The sequence below is a fragment of the Lissotriton vulgaris genome, unplaced genomic scaffold (genome assembly GCF_964263255.1).
Source record: "Lissotriton vulgaris unplaced genomic scaffold, aLisVul1.2 SCAFFOLD_325, whole genome shotgun sequence".
Lineage (NCBI taxonomy): Eukaryota > Metazoa > Chordata > Amphibia > Caudata > Salamandridae > Lissotriton > Lissotriton vulgaris.
Window position 1 is genome coordinate 899543 of NW_028243553.1, and position 21166 is coordinate 920708.

General features: G+C 49.6%; 1 protein-coding gene across 1 annotated transcript in view; it reads left to right on the forward strand.

The window, feature by feature from the left end:
* Positions 1-21166, forward strand: part of LOC147668304 (talin-2-like) — a 1432932-nt gene that overhangs the window by 807978 nt on the left and 603788 nt on the right. The gene's annotated exons all lie outside the window — the stretch shown is intronic.

The window sequence follows — 21166 nt, forward strand, 5'->3', positions numbered from 1 at the left end:
CCTGCGCTGTGGGGGCTCTGTTATTAACAGGCCAGACCATGCCCTGGGAATCCAGTACACAGGGCATGGTCTGGGGTTGGCAAACCGTGCCCTGTGTACTGGATTCCCTAGGGAGCGCGGACTGTACTACTGTTTAGTTGTGGCACACTCTGTCTGCTTGCATCTTCTCAGCTGTGGGAGTCTTTTTTGGTTACCTCAATGCAGGGCATAGAACGTGTTTTACTAGTCTTGAACCCACTATACAGTGTGAAGGACACAAATGGCAAAATTCCATGTTCTAATATTTGTCATACTTTGACACTGACAACTAACTCCAAGTCCCTCAGTAAAGAGGGGTAGAAATACATCCGGTGTGCCTGGCGCTGTACTGGGCCTGCCCCGAGCCTGGCACGTTACCTTCATGCCAGGAAGTCTAATCAGCAGCCTTTTGAAAAAAAGTATTGCATTTGTAAAGGTAGCCCTTTCAACATCCCAACACTCACATCAGTGTTTGCATTTTCTGCCTTCCAGCCACTGGGATGCAGGCAATGCACTTTAACTGTCTGGGAAGCTGTCCTCACCTTCCATTTGGTGCCAGTGCAAACCAGAGGCCTTCAGATGCATCCGCTCTGTTTTGTAATTAATATTGTGAACACTAACTATAGGGTGAACACCAGAAGCCATCCACTTCACCATTTCTAGTGTCTCATTTTCAATGTATACTTTATTTCCAATGCATGATCTAATAATGCTATTATCTTGAAGTTGCTCCTTCCTCTGAGTGCAGCCTAAAGCTCCTGATGTTTCTAGACATAAGCGCCCGTCCATTATTTTTCACTGAGAAACCTTTAAGCTGATCAACTGACCTGGCTGGATTTGTGGCCTAGCAGGAGCGTAGCAGCGAAAATGTGTTTACCTGATTCTATTGCCCAGCAAAAATACCTAAAGTAGCCCAATCTTCACAAGTAAATAATGTTTCTTTCTACCTTCTTTCATTTTCAAACTAAATGTTGTCTCAAATGTATTCTCTGCATCCCTTAAATCCTTAATCTCAAGCATGGAAAACTAACCTTTAATTAAAAGTTCTGATTCTCCGCTGGCCTTTGTTTTTTGTTTTGTTTTTTCTCTCTCTCAATGTCCCTCTCCTTCCCTTCCATCCTCTGCATGCCTCCCCTGTCTGAGCACCACCTACTCTGACACATGTATGTGTGCCTTATTCTGTATTATTATATTTCAGAAGATTGCCCATAACTCATTTGCAAGATCACAATCCCCCCCTCCTTCTAATAGCCGTACCTATCCAACCCAACACTTCCTAATCTCCTTCGACTCCTCGATTAATCCTTCCAACCATGTGCATTAGGTCACTCATCCCCCCTCCCGCCCCCAATGATCGCAACTAACCCCTATTCATATAGTCCACCATAAAGAAACTGGAATGACTGGCAAATGGTTTGCTTGAGCGCACAAGAACAATCCAAACAAATAACTAACGTTCACCAACCAATAGCCCTGGACCAACCACTAACCGTGGGTTCTGAAGCGACATGCTGCCTGGCAAAAAGTGATGTAATGCCTCATCAGGGATAGTAAGCGCTATATATGTGGAGTAGTGTGGCTCACTGGTTAGAAGTGGCAGACCCTGAAGCAGAGATCAGGCCCGGGACCAGGGTTCAATTCCCGACGCTGCAGGGTCTTGGGCTTATTGTCCGCGGACTCGATAATTCTCTTGCCTCGGCGCCTACTCTAATCATGGGTCCCACGCTGCAACTCTGGGCAATAGCTTGCTTAATCTCCACGATGGCCCCTACAAAGCTGGGATGCCTGGCTTCACCTTGGGGGTGACACAACAGAAGAACTGTCACTGGTCTGTATGAATCGTATGGGCAAAAGCACAAAGCTCAGTATCTACCTGTGGAGAGTATACAACAAAAAGGAAATGAATCCCATCAGCCTACCCGAATGGCAGAGCATCATCATCTGGAATACCTCCAAATGATGGTCCGGCTAAGGAGCCACACTCCTGTTGGTACAGTGTGCTTCTCCAAGCCAAAGGAACCACCAGTGATGGGTCATACCAAAAAGGAAAAAGTGTTCGTAGTGGTGTGGGATATCAAGTTTGCAGTGAAGAAAATATGTGAGAGAAAGTAACACAAATGCAGTCTAAAATTGGCTACCATGACATGAAGAGGAACTTTAATAGAGAGATATCATAGTGTCAATATTAAAAAGGAGTGTGTGACAGTTGGAAATAATAACTGTCTACTAAGGATGGTACTTGACCAAGACCAAGTACCATCCTTAGTAGTTCTTCTGTTGTGTCATATTAGGAATAGGTTTTTTTTCTGTCACTTTGGTCTTTAAATATTTCTTTTCCCCTTAGACCCTCTACCAATTATTTATTACGTTCACCATGGGGGTGCCCAGGAGGGGCATCTCACAGGGAGAGCCAGGAAGGGTTCCACAGCGTTCTACAGCGCCAGGACGCCCCGTTGCTGGGGCAGCTGTGCGCTTTACAAGTATACTACATTTAAATTTTTACACTTACATATCAATGCAATTACAATTCTAGTTTTTTGTAGGACTGTGATGGTTAGTAATTATGCTTGTACTGTCAATGGCACCGCTTGCAAGAGGCTACAGGTGGTGCAGGCTGAAGTGGGCTCCTGAGATGCCCTGACACTTACTTTAAAGAAAAAAAAAAGCACTGGACTCATTCACTACTCCTCAACAATGTTGCAGAGGTCTTTGCTTATCTGCATAGGTTTGTTTTCTTAATAAGCAGGGCCATTGTAATTAAGCGATCAGGGCCATTGTAATTAAGCGATTTTGCGTCTGCTGCTTTTTCCACATGATTATGGATTTGCCACATTTCTCTCATAACCATCTGCTGCATACTCTGCAGATTAAAAAAGGTTCTTAGCTCAAAGGGTTCAAAAGGTATTAAAAACGCAGAAACACGTGTTGCCTCACAGTGGAAAGCCCTATGCAAAAGTTGACTGCTCTCGTTTCTGTTGCTTACTGCTATGTTTTTTGGTGTCTTAAGTGCTACTAATGAGACGAAAAATGCCCCCAGATAATGTTAATGTGTAAAAATAATGTGGTAATATCACAAATGTGCCGAATTATATGCGTTTTCATGTCGCATAATTTGCATTTTCAAGTTGTATATAATTAAGCCAACCATGCCGCATAAATTGGTCCTCCCTCGCCGCATAGTTCCAGTAGTCCTGCTAATAAGCTGGAATTCAACGGCTGGTTTTATCATTCTCCGTGGGCCAGCTGATAAAATAACTTATTTAAAGAATAAATGAGTCCCATAGGACAGCACTGTTCTTACTATTAATAACAGCGCTATCTTTTGTTTCATAAATAACTGTGCGAAATGAAAACGTATTGTCTTTGTTCCGTTCTTGGCAATATTGCCGAAGGCCTCCTTTACCTAATCATCTTCTCTTAAACGTATATCTAATTGTGCTCACCGCTCAGGTAGTTCATTCCATGAAAATGGCTGCGAGGCCCGGCGACCCCTCGAGTTCCAGGCCGCTGCCGGGCGCCCTTACTCTTGACAGTCGAGTCTTCTCAGAGGCCCCAGGGGCACGGCTGGGGGCATGCGGGCCTCTTCGGACACGTGGAAAGGGAGAGGGAACACTGAAGCGTAATTAGGATCTTTAATGTCGTTCCCCGGGGAAATGGAAGTCTTGAAAGCGGCCAGGACGAGCAGACCCGCCATGGGCTCAAGCAGAGCAGGCCGCATACCTGTCAACCTCCTGAGACCAAGAGGAGGTGGAATATTCAGGTTTCAATACCACTAATTGGCCTGCTGAACGATGACATCAGGAATCACACAAGCCACAAGGTGATAGAAATAATGCTTGAATCACTGGCCGGATATGGGTCGGGCCGCATCCCAGGCCATTATTTATTGGTCACCACTCGAGACAGAATCCAGCCATATGCAAACCCGTCTTATTCCTGTTGCAATGGCAGATAGGCCATCCGACCTACCAGGCTGGTGGGGCACATCCGTTTGAGTGAGAACACATGCAGTCGGTTGCTTAGCGGGAGCACTGGCTGTCAGTCACAAGGCAAATACTGTGTGAGAGACTGTAGGATTGACTGATTGGATGCGCAGAAGAGCGTTCATTATAATCATAGTGCTGGTCTGGCGTCTGTTCTCACGTTTGCAGTCCTCTGGAAGTTGCTAATGTTAGTATTCTAGCATGTTACTGCCACTGACGCAGCTCTCAAGTGCTGAGACTGTCTGGTTTTGCTGCACACTCACATCTCACCCAACACCTCCCATGAAGCCTCAACTAAATCAAACACCCGCTCAACCATTCACTCCGAAAAGGCTCTCGCCAATATAAAATCAAAACATTGGCTAAAAGCAAAACATTTTTGGGGTCTCAAAGAATGCATTACCAGAGAAGTTCCTGGCATTGTAGTGCACTACCGCGTGTGAGAATGTAATCCTATAGAGCACAATGCCATCACTCACCTTGTAGTAGGCCAATGACCTTTGCTTTATACTGGCGGGTGGAAGAATGTAAATGACACTACAACAGACCAATGGAGGAAGAGGTCTGGCTGAAAGCTCCCATATGTATTTATGTGTGTGTGTAATATATCCAGACCTAAATGTTCGTGCTAAACCTGCAACAAAACTACATCTTCACATTCACTATGCTCTTTTAAGTATTGCAGTGATTGGTGTGTTAATAGATTGTGATACTTTGGATTTGTAGAACGCTTTGCTATAGTGACCTTAAAAGGACTTGTCACGTGCTGGCCTTGGTTCCCCATCAGGATGCTGTCTGCTGTCCGCCACCTCCTTCTTCAGAAAGGTGTGCTGGGCTTGCACCGGTTTGTTCTGTGGGTTGGGTTCCTTGCTGAAGCCTTTAGCCTGGGAGCCAGGACAGTCCTGGCTATCCACTCTCCAGATAGGAGGGCCACAAGGTGGCATGTTTGACACGTATGTGGGTAGCCTGCTCTCTCTACAAGCTCCAGAGCTGTGCAGTCCAGGAGTGTTGCCTATCCACTCCACCTCCCTGGTCTGCACAGCTGCGGCAGAGCTGGGCAGCCGCTGACATATTTCATACAACAAACTGCCAGTGTCTGAAGAGCACAAACACTGCTCTCAGCTCCCCGGTGTTGTATTGAGTTATAGAGCCTCAAATGACACTTGTAAGTGTAAAACAACTCGTTTCAGGTCTGTGTTAGGCTTCCGTAAGGGCTTTATTTTAGTTTTACTGCCCAGGCTTGAAGATGCCTTCAATCTCGCGCTTCGGTGCTTCCATCAAGTGCAAGGCTCATGTTTGATAAGGAAGTCAGAGCTGTGAAATGAATCACCCTTGTACACAGGACATTGTGGAATAGATCATGTAGAGGAGCAATGCCAAGCACCTCCTGGACAGCAAACGCGGGCAGGCATCATTCCCAGGGAACGCTACTGTCTGATGTGAAGCGACATTTGTCCATTTGGCCGGAAGAGGAGGGGAAATGTGAAAGATCAGAGGATTCCAACTTGTGCTCTCCATCCTAGTAGTGATTTTACACCTGTGAGCCTGTTTAGTTGTGTCTTCCTTTCCCTTGACCAGCTCACTTCGCTAGGTATGGTCTTAAGACCTCAGTGACCCTCACAGTGGGCCTCGCCTTCACACTCCTGTTTACTGCTAGGGTCAGTGTTCCACCTCTATGATTGGCATTATCATACGTAATCAATGACCACTTGAAGTCAAATAAGAGGAGGGTGTTTGCTTAGGCAACTACTATGATGCGTAGACATGAAGCTTGGAAAAGAAGGGTACACCAAGCGAGACTATAGCAAGACGTGTGACTGTCTTGCGTTTGGCTAAATATCAAAATGAAGTGTAACTCGTCTTGGAATTTCCTTGACTGTTTTTATGCCAAGTTGCTTTGTAGTTTCTTGATATTAGCTGACAACTTTTTGGAGTTATTCAATTTTTAGCTCCACCTCTCGGCGTACTTGGCTGGCCACGCCTTAGGACCAGTAAGTAATCCACTAAATGACAGCCAAGTTGGGTATTTTTAATAAAAACATTTTTACAGCTAAAATAAGCATCTGAACATGACCTGTTGCATATCGGCTATAAGCCTTCCACTGGGCATATTCGCATTACATTCAAGTCCCCAGGATTTCTCAAATGGCAACATGAGGCCCTGTTTATTAAAGTAAGGTGTTCTTGTCGCTTCCTAATTTACTTGGCTACCAATTGCATGCAGAAGTGGTTAACAAATTGTGGTCCAAGGACCCCCTGGGATCCGTGGGGTCCGCAGGCAACAGCTTTTAAAGCACTGCAAAGTTCCTTGTGTAGTCAGCACTTTTCTGGGAACAATAAAAGTGCCAAGATAACTCTGTTGATTGATGTTCCTGGTGGAGAGAGATGGGAGTGTTGTCCAATGGTAGCTTTGACTCATCTAAGGTAGCGCAGCAGGTTAATATGCCTGCTGCAAAGTACGTGTACCATGCATTCCAAAAAACAATATTTATGTGCCTAGCTCAGTGGTCTACTGCTCTTGTGACAGAGAATCTATTGTTACTGTGTAGTTCATAAATTACAGTCGTAATATAGCATAGTGAGCTATGAACTGCTTTCAAAGAGCTGCATGCAAACTGTATGTAACACGTTAGTAAGTTATGGTTTTTCCCCACAGTCTTTCATTAACTTGAGGCTGTTAAAAGTTTGTTTGAGTAGAAATAAATTCTTATTATTAAAGTCAATGCTAACCACAGTGTTATGTTCTGAATCCTGAGTTTGCGCTTCTCGAGACCAAGCACTCTTAAAAAATGCCTACCGGTATGGAGGAGGTGAATGCTGCACCTTGTAGTCCCCTTTGACTTTCTAAGATTTTCTATACACTGATTTACACACGTATGATTCATTGTCTCCGTATGTGTGTGATGTAACGTGCTCTGACACCCTACACTGTTTTGAGAGGTGCTACAACACAAGTGAAATACAAGTGAGTGAGGGGCTATGTATAGATGAGAGGCACTGTTGGAGGGTGATAGTGAGGGAATCGTTTTAGAGCCCCAACAAAGATTTTCATATCCTGGTGCACAGTGAGGTATTCATTTACTATGCATTAAAAGCTAATACAATTCAATATATAATGACACATGTGTTGGAGAATGCACCATTCCCGCCCCAATTTTCTTGAGGGGAGAGCCGCCCACAACCTCCTATGTAGTGGTCAAGCTCACTCACTGCACTCGGTGTTCACCGTACGGGGAATGGTCTGACAAAATTTGCCAGGACTGCTTTGGCTTTCCTGATGGCCCTGGCAAGAGCAGGAGCCTCTTACCTAACATTAAAACCAAGCATTGAAAAGTTAGTTGCTGTAATGCAGCACCAACCTTCCCATTAATATTTTTCGATTTTTGCAAATTTTTTCAATATAAACTAAGAAAATCTTTAGTAACATGAGAATTTGTTTGGTCTGCACTTGCTTGTGAATTTTTTTTTTTTTTACAAATGACTGCTTTAATGTTTGAAATTTAAATCGTTCAAATTGCTTGTGGGTCCCCGGCTTCCAGTAGTGACTCAATGGTGGTCCTCCGAAGCCAAAGTTTGGGAACCACTGGTTTGGGGGTCCCTGGCTTCCAGTAGTGACTCAGCAGTGGTCCTCAGGTGTCAAACGTTTGGGAACCACTGGCATACAGTATTTCTTATTCTTGGTGGACAGTTTATACTTGTCGAGTTATGTCTTGTGTTGGCCCATTCTGCAAAGGTAATCAATCAATGTAATCAAACAAAAGAACAAGTTAGCTCAAAATAAAGTGCATTAGAGCTCTCAAGGGGCAAAGTTTCAGTTGTCTCATCTTCCTTATTCCATGTATTCTTTCTCTGAGCTACAGTGCATTTAATCAGATCACTGTGAAATAATGGATCCACCCTGGTGATTGCATGCAGAGTAGCTACCCAGCGCCTAATGGATGTTATGCTAGTTGTACAATTGCAAAGTGCCACTGCATCCAGTGTTTCTCTATATGTATGTGTAGCACAGACCTCGCTGGGAAGCATCGGCACAGCAAGCAGTCGACCTAAATGTGCTCTCCTATTGGAATTCATGTTATAAACTGGGATCAATAGGAAACAACTCTGCTTTCTGGACAAGTTTCATCTGTACCCTTCTTACTGTTCACATTAAAAATTGTTTAATTAGGAGTGAGCCGGTGTCATTCTAACCCTTGTCTTGTTTCACATCTCATTGCTTTGGTGAGCATGCACTTTGTTACTCCCACAGCCATGCATAGACTGTGTACCTTATTAGCAACATCAACATTACTATCAGTCCATTCTTTAGCAACTTCAGATACTTTTGAGTAATGAGGAGCATTTGACCAGCCAAACACATCGTAGAAACAGATTACGTCCCAACATCACTTTGTATTACTGGGCCACGGTCATGCAATACAGTACTGAGCTAACTAAAGAACGTCCTGATGTGTTTCCTACAATGTTGCCCTCTCCCTTCCAACTACTGGTGGGGGAACACCACTGGGGGTGTCTGCTACGAGAAACTACCTTTGGATACTTTAAACAGGTCAGATTTAAGACCTTGCTCAACTCATTTAAAGTATTTCGAAACATCCGCAGATACCTTGGTATAGGCAGATACAACCACTATTCTCCTATTCTAAATAATAGTAATCTCCCTGACATCTTTGGAAGGGCCTATTTATCTGACTGGTACAGGGCTGGTATAAGAAAATTAGGTGACTTGATTACCAATGAGGGAGTTATCCCCTTTCCTGACCCTATAGATAAATTCAGCCTCAAGAAAGAGGACGCTTTTAAATATATGTCTATCTACGACTTTCTCTCTAGAAAGGTAGGGGGAACCGCTGTTTTTATGGAGGTAGAACTCCTTAATGTCTTACGGAAACCTCTGACCCCCCGAATTGGCCTCCTATACTGCATCCTAAATAGTCAGACTCCTGACGATTTGCAAACTATTGCAGGCTAATGGTCTACCAAACTTGACTCTCCTAGAAATGTTTTCTTTAACTTACTTACCCTCTCACAAAATGTTTTACTGTCTGCTAAACTACAAGCTCAGCACTTTAAAACAATTTTTTTTCTTATATATCACTCCTAGCAAAATAGCAAAATGGGGGACCGGCCAAGGTACTCTCTGTCCCAGATGCGCTGAATTCGGGGCCAACTCCATACATATATTTGCTTCTTGCACCAAGCTCGCGCCTACTTTAAATCAAATACAGGGGTTTCTAAGAGAAGTCACCTCTCAGCCAATAACTCTGAACCACACTACCATCATGCTTGGGACACAAACAGAAGCCCCACATCTGAAAAGGGAGGGCCTAACATTTATAGCAATGGCCGACTGGAGGATCTGTGTTGCTACAGCCTGGCTAGACCCAGAGCCCCCTTCTTTCTCTCAATGGCTTGCCAGATTTAGGGCAACATATCACCTGGAAATAGCTGTATATGCAAAAAAAGGACGTAAGGGCCGGAGAAAGGGCACCAAGGTGTGGGAAAATCTAACTAACTGTCTGACTCTGCCCGACTAGCCCGTGTACTTCCGTTCTTCTTTGTACTATTTGGTGCCAGCCCTCCCAGCCAGTTTTTTCTGCATCTTTCTATGTCTGCTTCTTTCTATTCCCTCTTTTTTTTTCTTCTTTCCTCTAATTTTTCTTTTTCTTTCCTCCTGTTTATTTTTGTGCCCTTTTATTCCAATTCCAGCTGTAACCTTTTTCTTCATTGTCATAGGTGGGTGGGGGGTTGGGGGGGGGGGGGGAGGGGGAGGCGACAGACTTTCAATGTTAATTTGTATGTATACTTACTTTGCATTTTGAAAAAGAAAAAAAAACAGATTACGTCACTCTACGCAGCTCTCCTAATAATGGTCGCCCTTCTATCACTCTTTTTAAGGTTTCTTCCAGAGTTGTTGTAGGGTTTCTCAGTAGGATCTTTCAATCCATTCTCCTTCCATACCAACCTTATTTGGCTCCTTGTGGGAAGCTTTCGTCCTGGCAGGATGCACTTCGCCTGTTACCACTCAGAGGAGTCGGATCCCATCAGCCGTGGTCTTTTTGGACCCCCTTTTTGAGGATTGATTCAATTGTAGCTCACCCTCCGGGTGTGCGTATTTCATAAACCTGTTATCTAACCTTAGAGGGCCCTTCAACTAGCATTGCAAGCATCTTGGAATTTGGCAGCCAGCTTAGTTAGCTAGTTGTATTTCTCATGTAACTTTGTATGAAGCCCTTTTTTTAGTTTATCATCTGTATATTTTAACTCATTAGAATGGCTGGTGTGTCGTTCTTCAAAATGTGTTTCGAATCTAAGTATATCCTCCATTCTTAGCCTCTTGGAATCGTTTGTTTGCTGAATGTGCAGTAAGTTGACTTGTAGAATCAATGGAGTTATTTGACTATTTGTGACTTGTATCCTGTGGGAGACTGTTTCGTAATCGGTGCAACTGGAGTGATGCATTTTGGAATGTGTTTGCTACTGTGTGGTAGTCAGTATGTGAGTTAGCAGGGTTAGCAGGGTTACCTTGGAATGTGCGTGATGTGCCGTAACACCTGGCTTTTAGCTGCTTGGCATTTCTTGGCGCCTGTTGAGACGGATTTGCATCTTCTTGGAATGTATTTGCTTTTATATGTTTAATCGACGTGCAGTTCGTGTTCAGCAGAGCAAGATGTGCTACATTTATAAACAGCCAAAGGCAATTGTTGCCACTTCTCTGATTGACATAGACTACCTGCACTGCTGTTTCTATTGCCTTTTGGTGAGTTGGATGTTTTGTGGAAACCTCACGAACCGAGCGTGAAGGGCTTTGCACCTGATGTCCTAAAAGGCCGAGATGGGCACTGCTGGGCTTTCATTTCGGTTCCACCTGCAGCCCCCCCCGGTATTACTCACCAGCAGCCTCCCCGGTATTACTCACCAGCAGCCTCCCCGGTATTACTCACCAGCAGCCTCCCTGGTTGTACTCCACTGCAGCCTCCCTGGGTGTACTCACCTGCAGCCTCCCTGGTTGTACTCACTTGCAGCCTCCCTGGTTGTACTCACCTGCAGCCTCCCTGGTTGTACTCACCTGCAGCCTCCCTGGTTGTACTCACCTGCAGCCTCCCTGGTTGTACTCACCTGCAGCGTCCCTGGTTGTACTCCCTTGTAGACTCCCTGGTTGTACTTTCTTGCAGCCTCCCTGGTTGTACTCCCTTGCAGCCTCCCTGGTTGTACTCCCCTGCAGCCTCCCTGGTTGTACTCCCCTACAGCCTCCCTGGCTGTACTCACTTGCAGCCTCCCTGGTTGTACTCCCTGGTTGTACTCCCTTGCAGCCTTCCTGGTTGTACTCACTTGCAGCCTCCCTGGTTGTACTCACCTGCAGCCTCCCTGGTTGTACTCACCTGCAGCCTCCCTGGTTGTACTGACCTGCAGCCTCCCTGGTTGTACTCGCCTGCAGCCTTCCTGGTTGTACTCCCTTGTAGACTCTCTGGTTGTACTCCACTACAGCCTCCCTGGTTGTACTCCACTGCAGCCTCCCTGGTAGGACTCACCTGCAGCCTCCCCGGTATTACTCACCAGCAGCCTCCCCGGTATTACTCACCAGCAGCCTCCCCGGGTGTACTCCACTGCAGCCTCCCTGGGTGTACTCACCTGCAGCCTCCCTGGTTGTACTCACTTGCAGCCTCCCTGGTTGTACTCACCTGCAGCCTCCCTGGTTGTACTCACCTGCAGCCTCCCTGGTTGTACTCACCTGCAGCCTCCCTGGTTGTACTCACCTGCAGCGTCCCTGGTTGTACTCCCTTGCAGCCTCCCTGGTTGTACTCCCTTGCAGCCTCCCTGGTTGTACTCCCCTGCAGCCTCCCTGGTTGTACTCCCCTACAGCCTCCCTGGTTGTACTCACTTGCAGCCTCCCTGGTTGTACTCCCTGGTTGTACTCCCTTGCAGCCTTCCTGGTTGTACTCACTTGCAGCCTCCCTGGTTGTACTCGCCTGCAGCCTCCCTGGTTGTACTCGCCTGCAGCCTCCCTGGTTGTACTCACCTGCAGCCTCCCTGGTTGTACTCACCTGCAGCCTCCCTGGTTGTACTCACCTGCAGCCTTCCTGGTTGTACTCCCTTGTAGACTCTCTGGTTGTACTCCACTACAGCCTCCCTGGTTGTACTCCACTGCAGCCTCCCTGGTAGGACTCACCTGCAGCCTCCCTGGTAGGACTCCACTGCAGCCTCCCTGGTTGTACTCCCTTGCAGCCTCCCTGGTTGTTCTCCATTGCAGCCTCCCTGGTTGTTCTCCATTGCAGCCTCCCTGGTTGTACTCACCTGTAGCTTCCCTGGTTGTACTCCCTTGCTACCTCCCTGGTTGTACTCCCTTGCTACCTCCCTGGTTGTACTCCACTGCAGCCTCCCTGGTTGTACTCCACTGCAGCCTCCCTGGTTGTACTCCACTGCAGCCTCCCTGGTAGTACTCACCTGCAGCCTCCCTGGTTGTACTCCACTGCAGCCTCCCTGGTTGTACTCACCTGCAGCCTTCCTAGTTATACTCCCTTGAAACCTCCCTGGTTGTACTCACTTGCAGCCTCCCTGGTTGTACTCACCTGCAGCCTCCCTGGTTGTACTCACCTCCAGCCTCCCTGGTTGTACTCACCTGCAGCCTCCCTGGTTGTACTCTCTTGTAGACTCCCTGGTTGTACTCCCTTGCAGCCTCCCTGGTTATACTCACCTGCAGCCTCCCTGGTTGTACTCCCTTGCAGCCTCCCTCGTTGTACTCACCTGCAGCCTTCCTGGTTGTACTTACCTGTTGTCTTAAAAGGTCGAGATGGGCACTGCTGGGCTTTCATTTCTGTTCCACCAGCAGCCTCCCCGGTATTACTCACCAGCAGCCTCCCTGGTTGCACCCACCAGCAGCCTCCCCGGTATTACTCACCAGCAGCCTCCCCGGTATTACTCACCAGCAGCCTCCCTGGTTGTACTCACCTGCAGCCCCCCTGGTTGTACTCACCTGCAGCCCCCCTGGTTGTACTCACCTGCAGCCCCCCTGGTTGTACTCACCTGCAGCCCCCCTGGTTGTACTCACCTGCAGCCCCCCTGGCTGTACTTACCTGCAGCCTCTCTGGTTGTACTCACCTGCAAACGCCCTGGTTGTACTCCCTTGCAGCCTCCCTCGTTGTACTCACCTGCAGCCTCCCTGGTTGTACTCACCTGCAGCCTCCCCGGTATTACTCACCTGCAGCCTCCCTGGTTGTACTCACCTGCAGCCTCCCTGGTTGTACTCACCTGCAGCCTCCCCGGTATTACTCACCTGCAGCCTCCCTGGTTGTACTCACCTGCAGCCCCCCTGGTTGTACTCACCTGCAGCCCCCCTGGCTGTACTTACCTGCAGCCTCCCTCGTTGTACTCACCTGCAGCCTTCCTGTTTGTACTCACCTGCAGCCTCCCTGGTTGTACTCACCTGCAGCCTCCCCGGTATTACTCACCTGCAGCCTCCCTGGTTGTACTCACCTGCAGCCTCCCTGGTTGTACTCACCTGCAGCCTCCCTGGTTGTACTCACCTGCAGCCTCCCTGGTTGTACTCCACTGCAGCCTCCCTGGTTGTACTCCACTGCAGCCTCCCTGGTAGTACTCACCTGCAGCCTCCTTGGTTGTGCTCCACTGCAGCCTCCCTGGTTGTACTCCCTTGCAGCCTCCCTGGTTGTACTCCCTTGCAGCCTCCCTGGTTGTTCTCCATTGCAGCCTCCCTGGTTGTACTCACCTGCAGCTTCCCTGGTTGTACTCCACTGCAGCCTCCCTGGTTGTACTCCACTGCAGCCTCCCTGGTTGTACTCCACTGCAGCCTCCCTGGTTGTACTCCACTGCAGCCTCCCTGGTAGTACTCACCTGCAGTCTCCCTGGTTGTACTCCACTGCAGCCTCCCTGGTTGTACTCCACTGCAGCCTCCCTGGTTGTACTCACCTGCAGCCTTCCTAGTTATACTCCCTTGAAACCTCCCTGGTTGTACTCACTTGCAGCCTCCCTGGGTGTACTCACCTGCAGCCTCCCTGGTTGTACTCACCTGCAGCCTCCCTGGTTGTACTCACCTGCAGCCTCCCTGGTTGTACTCTCTTGTAGACTCCCTGGTTGTACTCTCTTGTAGACTCCCTGGTTGTACTCCCTTGCAGCCTCCCTGGTTATACTCCCTTGCAGCCTCCCTGGTTGTACTCACCTGCAGCCTCCCTGGTTGTACTCCACTGCAGCCTACCTGGTTGTACTCCCTTGCAGCCTTCCTGGTTGTACTCACTTGCAGCCTCCCTGGTTGTACTCCCTTGCAGCCTTCCTGGTTGTACTCACTTGCAGCCTCCCTGGTTGTACTCACCTGCAGCCTCCCTGGTTGTACTCACCTGCAGCCTCCCTGGTTGTACTCACCTGCAGCCTCCCTGGTTGTACTCACCTGCAGCCTCCCTGGTTGTACTCACCTGCAGCCTCCCTGGTTGTACTCACCTGCAGACTCCCTGGTTGTACTCCCTTGTAGACTCCCTGGTTGTACTCCACTGCAGCCTCCCTGGTTGTACTCCACTGCAGCCTCCCTGGTTGTACTCCACTGCAGCCTCCCTGGTTGTACTCCACTGCAGCCTCCCTGGTAGTTCTCCACTGCAGCCTCCCTGGTAGCACTCCACTGCAGCCTCCCTGATAGTACTCACCTGCAGCCTCCCTGGTTGTACTCCACTGCAGCCTCCCTGGTCGTACTCCACTGCCGCCTCCCTGGTTATACTCACCCGCAGCCTCCCTGGTTGTACTCACCTGCCGCCTAACTGGTTGTACTCACCTACCGCCTCCCTGGTTGTACTCACCTGCAGCCTCCCTGGTTGTACTCACCTGCAGCCTCCCTACTTATACTCCCTTGAAACCTCCCTGGTTGTACTCCCTTGAAACCTCCCTGGTTGTACTCACCTGCAGCCTCCCTGGTTGTACTCACCTGCAGCCTCCCTGGTTGTACTCCCTTGCAGCCTCCCTAGTTGTACTCCCTTGCAGCCTCCCTGGTTGTACTCACCTGCAGCCTCCCTGGTTGTACTCACCTGCAGCCTCCCTGGTTGTACTCACCTGCAGCCTCCCTAGTTATACTCCCTTGAAACCTCCCTGGTTGTACTCACCTGCAGCCTCCCTGGTTGTACTCACCTGCAGCCTTCCTGGTTGTACTCCCTTGCAGCCTCCCTGGTTGTACTCACCTGCAGCGTCCCTGGTTGTACTCACCTGCAGCCTCCCTGGTTGTACTCACCTGCAGCCTCCCTGGTTGTACTCCCTTGCAGCCTCCCTGGTTGTACTCACCTGCAGCCTCCCTGGTTGTACTCACCTGCAGCCTCCCTGGTTGTACTCACCTGCAGCCCCCCTGGTTGTACTCACCTGCAGCCCCCCTGGTTGTACTCACCTGCAGCCCCCCTGGTTGTACTCATCTGCAGCCCCCCTGGCTGTACTTACCTGCAGCCTCTCTGGTTGTACTCACCTGCAAACGCCCCGGTTGTACTCCCTTGCAGCCTCCCTCGTTGTACTCACCTGCAGCCTTCCTGGTTGTACTCACCTGCAGCCTCCCTGGTTGTACTCACCTGCAGCCTCCCCGGTATTACTCACCTGCAGCCTGCCCGGTTGTACTCACCTGCAGCCTCCCTGGTTGTACTCACCTGCAGCCTCCCTGGTTGTACTCCCTTGTAGACTCCCTAGTTGTACTCCACTGCAGCCTCCCTGGTTGTACTCCACTGCAGCCTCCCTGGTTGTACTCCACTGCAGCCTCCTTGGTAGTACTCACCTGCAGCCTCCCTGGTTGTGCTCCACTGCAGCCTCCCTGGTTGTACTCCCTTGCAGCCTCCCTGGTTGTACTCCCTTGCAGCCTCCCTGGTTGTTCTCCATTGCAGCCTCCCTGGTTGTACTCACCTGCAGCTTCCCTGGTTGTACTCCCTTGCTACCTCCCTGGTTGTACTCCACTGCAGCCTCCCTGGTTGTACTCCACTGCAGCCTCCCTGGTTGTACTCCACTGCAGCCTCCCTGGTAGTACTCACCTGCAGTCTCCCTGGTTGTACTCCACTGCAGCCTCCCTGGTTGTACTCACCTGCAGCCTTCCTAGTTATACTCCCTTGAAACCTCCCTGGGTGTACTCACCTGCAGCCTCCCTGGTTGTACTCACCTGCAGCCTCCCTGGTTGTACTCACCTGCAGCCTCCCTGGTTGTACTCTCTTGTAGACTCCCTGGTTGTACTCCCTTGCAGCCTCCCTGGTTATACTCCCTTGCAGCCTCCCTGGTTGTACTCACCTGCAGCCTCCCTGGTTGTACTCCACTGCAGCCTACCTGGTTGTACTCCCTTGCAGCCTTCCTGGTTGTACTCACTTGCAGCCTCCCTGGTTGTACTCCCTTGCAGCCTTCCTGGTTGTACTCACTTGCAGCCTCCCTGGTTGTACTCACCTGCAGCCTCCCTGGTTGTACTCACCTGCAGCCTCCCTGGTTGTACTCACCTGCAGCCTCCCTGGTTGTACTCCCTTGTAGACTCCCTGGTTGTACTCCACTGCAGCCTCCCTGGTTGTACTCCACTGCAGCCTCCCTGGTAGTACTCCACTGCAGCCTCCCTGATAGTACTCACCTGCAGCCTCCCTGGTTGTACTCCACTGCAGCCTCCCTGGTCGTACTCCACTGCCGCCTCCCTGGTTATACTCACCCGCAGCCTCCCTGGTTATACTCACCCGCAGCCTCCCTGGTCGTACTCCACTGCCGCCTCCCTGGTTGTACTCACCTGCAGCCCTCCTGGTTGTACTCACCTGCAGCCTCCCTGGTTGTACTCACCTGCAGCCTCCCTACTTATACTCCCTTGAAACCTCCCTGGTTGTACTCCCTTGAAACCTCCCTGGTTGTACTCACCTGCAGCCTCCCTGGTTGTACTCACCTGCAGCCTCCCTGGTTGTACTCCCTTGCAGCCTCCCTGGTTGTACTCCCTTGCAGCCTCCCTGGTTGTACTCACCTGCAGCCTCCCTGGTTGTACTCACCTGCAGCCTCCCTGGTTGTACTCACCTGCAGCCTCCCTGGTTGTACTCACCTGCAGCCTCCCTAGTTATACTCCCTTGAAACCTCCCTGGTTGTACTCACCTGCAGCCTCCCTGGTTGTACTCACCTGCAGCCTCCCTGGTTGTACTCACCTGCAGCCTTCCTGGTTGTACTCCCTTGCAGCCTCCCTGGTTGTACTCACCTGCAGCCTCCCTGGTTGTACTCACCTGCAGCCTCCCTGGTTGTACTCACCTGCAGCCTCCCTGGTTGTACTCCCTTGCAGCCTCCCTGGTTGTACTCACCTGCAGCCTCCCTGGTTGTACTCACCTTCAGCCTCCCTAGTTATACTCCCTTGAAACCTCCCTGGTTGTACTCACCTGCAGCCTCCCTGGTTGTACTAACCTGCAGCCTCCCTGGTTGTACTCCCTTGCAGCCTCCCTGGTTGTACTCACCTGCAGCCTCCCTGGTTGTACTCACCTGCAGCCTCCCTGGTTGTACTCACCTGCAGCCTCCCTGGTTGTACTCACCTGCAGCCTCCCTGGTTGTACTCACCTGCAGCCTCCCTGGTTGTACTCACCTGCAGCCTCCCTGGTTGTACTCCACCGCAGCCTCCTTGGTTGTACTCACCTGCAGCCTCCCTGGTTGTACTCACCTGCAGCCTCCCTGGTTGTACTCACCTGCAGCCTCCCTGGTTGTACTCACCTGCAGCCTCCCTGGTTGTACTCACCTGCAGCCTCCCTGGTTGTACTCCACTGCAGCCTCCCTGGTTGTTCTCCATCGCAGCCTCCCTGGTTGTACTCACCTGCAGCCTCCCTGGTTGTACTCACCTGCAGCCTCCCTGGTTGTACTCACCTGCAGCCTCCCTGGTTGTACTCAACTGCAGCCTCCCTGGTTGTACTCACCTGCAGCCTCCCTGGTTGTACTCAACTGCAGCCTCCCTGGTTGTACTCACCTGCAGCCTCCCTGGTTGTTCTCCACCGCAGCCTCCCTGGTTGTTCTCCACCGCAGCCTCCCTGGTTGTTCTCCACCGCAGCCTCCCTGGGTGTTCTCCACCGCAGCCTCCCTGGGTGTTCTCCACTTCAGCCTCCCTGGTTGTACTCACCTGCAGCCTCCCTGGTTGTACTCACCTGAGGATACTTGCAGCTTCATAGCCAATTATGTGCTAAACATCTCACATTTGATTGATTTGCCTTAGTTCTCCATAGTGTTGTGCGAGCAGGCTGCAGCAATCAAAATTGTTGTAGTTATGGTAAACATTAAAAGTTATGACATGCACATTTAATGGAGGTTGTGTGTTTAGACTCAACAAGACAGTAGAAGACAGTCTGAGAGACTACCGTGGTTGGATTTTCTTTGTACCTAGTAATTTATGGTTGGGTTTTCCAAATCGGTTCACAGTGGTTTAACGTAATCACGATTTAGAGATCAGCAGCTTAGTGAAAAAGTTCAACGTTGCAAACCTATCTTTTCCAGACTGAAAATTGCTGCCCAAAAGGCACTAAAAAACGCATTTCTTTTCAACCAAGCCGAGTTCATTGTGCATACTCCATTATCAAGGTAGGCTCAGAGAGGACCCTCGGCTGTGTTTATAGCTTTAAGAAATCAGCAACACCCACTCATGCCCTAGTCACGTGACTTGGTCTCCACTCTCATTTTGCATCTTTTCAAAGTCTTGAAGCTGAATGCTTCTTCGCCTGCAGTGGAATACTCCTGTACTGGATCACATCACCCTCTACGCTGCCAGTCATTGTGGTTTTTCTTAGTTATCAGTAAGGGTTTAAGTTTCATAGACATGGAATCAAGTAGTGTCCTGTTTGCGTGAGGCTGCCTCCTCCACTAGGATCAACTTACCTGGTTTGGAAAGCTGGGCACCTGGAGAGCCCCTCCCCAGGTTCAGACCGCGCGGTCTCTGCCCGTGGGTGTAGCTCCTCTGTGGGATGACCATAGACCTTCAAGCACATCCTTCAGATATCTGGTGATATATTTAAGCAAGTCCTGGGGTATAATAATGAATATCTTTCTTATGTTCTTAGAGTTTAGTGCTAGGTCAGTCTTACCTAAATGCTTACCAAAGCCTGTAACTGGAATGCTATAAGCAAACAGATATGATGGTAATTGATCAGCTTGCTTGTACATAGGCTAGGCTGAGTTGGTCCACTTATATTTAAACCAGTAAAATGCAGAAGGCTCGGAAACGTCACTGTGGCAGAGTGTGTGACCCACTGAGCTGCCTCCAGTGTCCAGGATATGTGCTGGTCTGGACATGCCCCACATGGTGGTGTGGGTGACAGGCCTTCATCAAAGCCAGCCTGCACTAGGAGGCTGTACCTGTGGACCTGTCAGAGTCATGCAGATCTGAGAGTAATGCCGTGAAGAACAGTCGTAGCACACCGGTGTCATACAGTACTGCACAAGACTCCACAAATAATACAAACATAGTCCTAAAGTCTCAGAGAAGGTTGAACTGGTTCTCACCTACTCTATCCTCGGAGACCCAATGTATTTGCTACTGTCTAATCTGAAGATGCATTTGGCCAAAAGAAGAGGGGAAGTATTGTGAAAGGTCAGAGGATTCCAACTTTTCAGAGCTCTGCTCTCAAGAGGCAAATAATCTCTTCCCACAGGATTACTTAAGGCTTTTTAAAAATAATACTTTACTCTCCCAGCCCCATAGTTTTCCACCCAGGTCATAAACCCTTCCAGCGCTCCGAGTTAGTGCTCTAAATCTTGTAAGTACTCCTCGTGGCGCAAAGAGTTCTCCACCATCTTTTACACCATGAATCAAAGTCATTGAAAGGTGACTCTTCCCTGTGGCCTTAGTAGGGCTTTTTTGTATACTTGTCCAATTTCGATTCACGAGCAATAGATCTGTTAAAGGCAAGTCCAGGCCTAGATTCATGGTGCTTCCACCCATGAAGTAGAAACTCAATCAGCCCCACACAGTGTCAGGTATTCCACTTCTGCCTTGAGTCGTCTTCGCTCCAAGCCCGGTTTCCACAGCTCCTTGGCCAGCTTTCCTCCTACAGTTTCTGGTCTGCCTCCATTTGACTATTTCTGGAACAGCCACCTCAAGAGACATTTTTATTTTTTACTTTGTTGGGGAAGCAGGCATGGGAGAATTGGGTGGCGGGTTGCGAAAGGGTGTGAGAAACGAGGTCCTCAAGTTTTGTTGTTGTTAATAGAATGAGATTAATTTCAAGCACAGTCTACCAACTATTGGGTAAAGGCCCAGAGGTCTTACAGATCGTTCTGAAGAAAAAAAATCATGCAATGATTCAGTGCTTCAAAGCCTTCATGATCACTCATGTTTTGCGAACCTAACCCTGGTGCTGGCCAAGCCCATCCATACACTACATTGGAGAGCTTCCCAGCGGCCATACCCTGTACCGTGGCACAAGCTTTTCTCCATTGGGAATAAGCCGTAAGTACATTATGAGGTGATGCGCCTCTTTAGCTAAGGCCTATTTCGACGGCATGGGACACCGTGCTCACGCAGTTCTGAGAACTAGCATGAGAGGATAGCGCCCCTCCCCTCGTGAAGACACTAGTGGCGGCTGGCACGGCTCACAGGTGGCGGAGCGGGCACGTGGAAAACAAATTAAAAAAAAATAAACAACTTGCCGCCGGGTCTCCTTTCTCTGCTCCGGCTCTCCTCCATCTGACTCCAGGAACAGGTAGCACAGCCAGGCTCCCCTGACCAATCACAACGCTACAATGCAGCGTTGTGATTGGTCGGAGTGGCGTGGTCAACACTCAGACATGGAATAGAGGACTGGGCATGTTCTCCACGCAGGCTGCGAACTGGAAAAGTGCGCATGACTGTTTGGCAGGTCCCAAAGGGCGGCGAAATACACATGTGCACTTAGGAGTGGGTAAACTACTCCTCCCCTGCCATGCTCCGAGAGCAGAGCAGCCCCGCTCACCCACCCGCAGAGCAGCACGGAAACATAAAATGATAACTCGGTTATTCTCATTTTAGGTTTACTTTATTTGCACTACTTAAAAGCAGTGGGGTGACGCTCCTCTGCCATAGCAGGGAAGCCGCCTCACAATGACCCTATACTGTGCCTCCACCATGGTACTCAGCCCACTCTGCCGGTCCCGGCCATCATCCCGAGAACACATATGCCTCGGCCCACCCACACAACTATTGCCATGGACTGATAGGAGACTGAGACGTTGCTGCCTCCCTG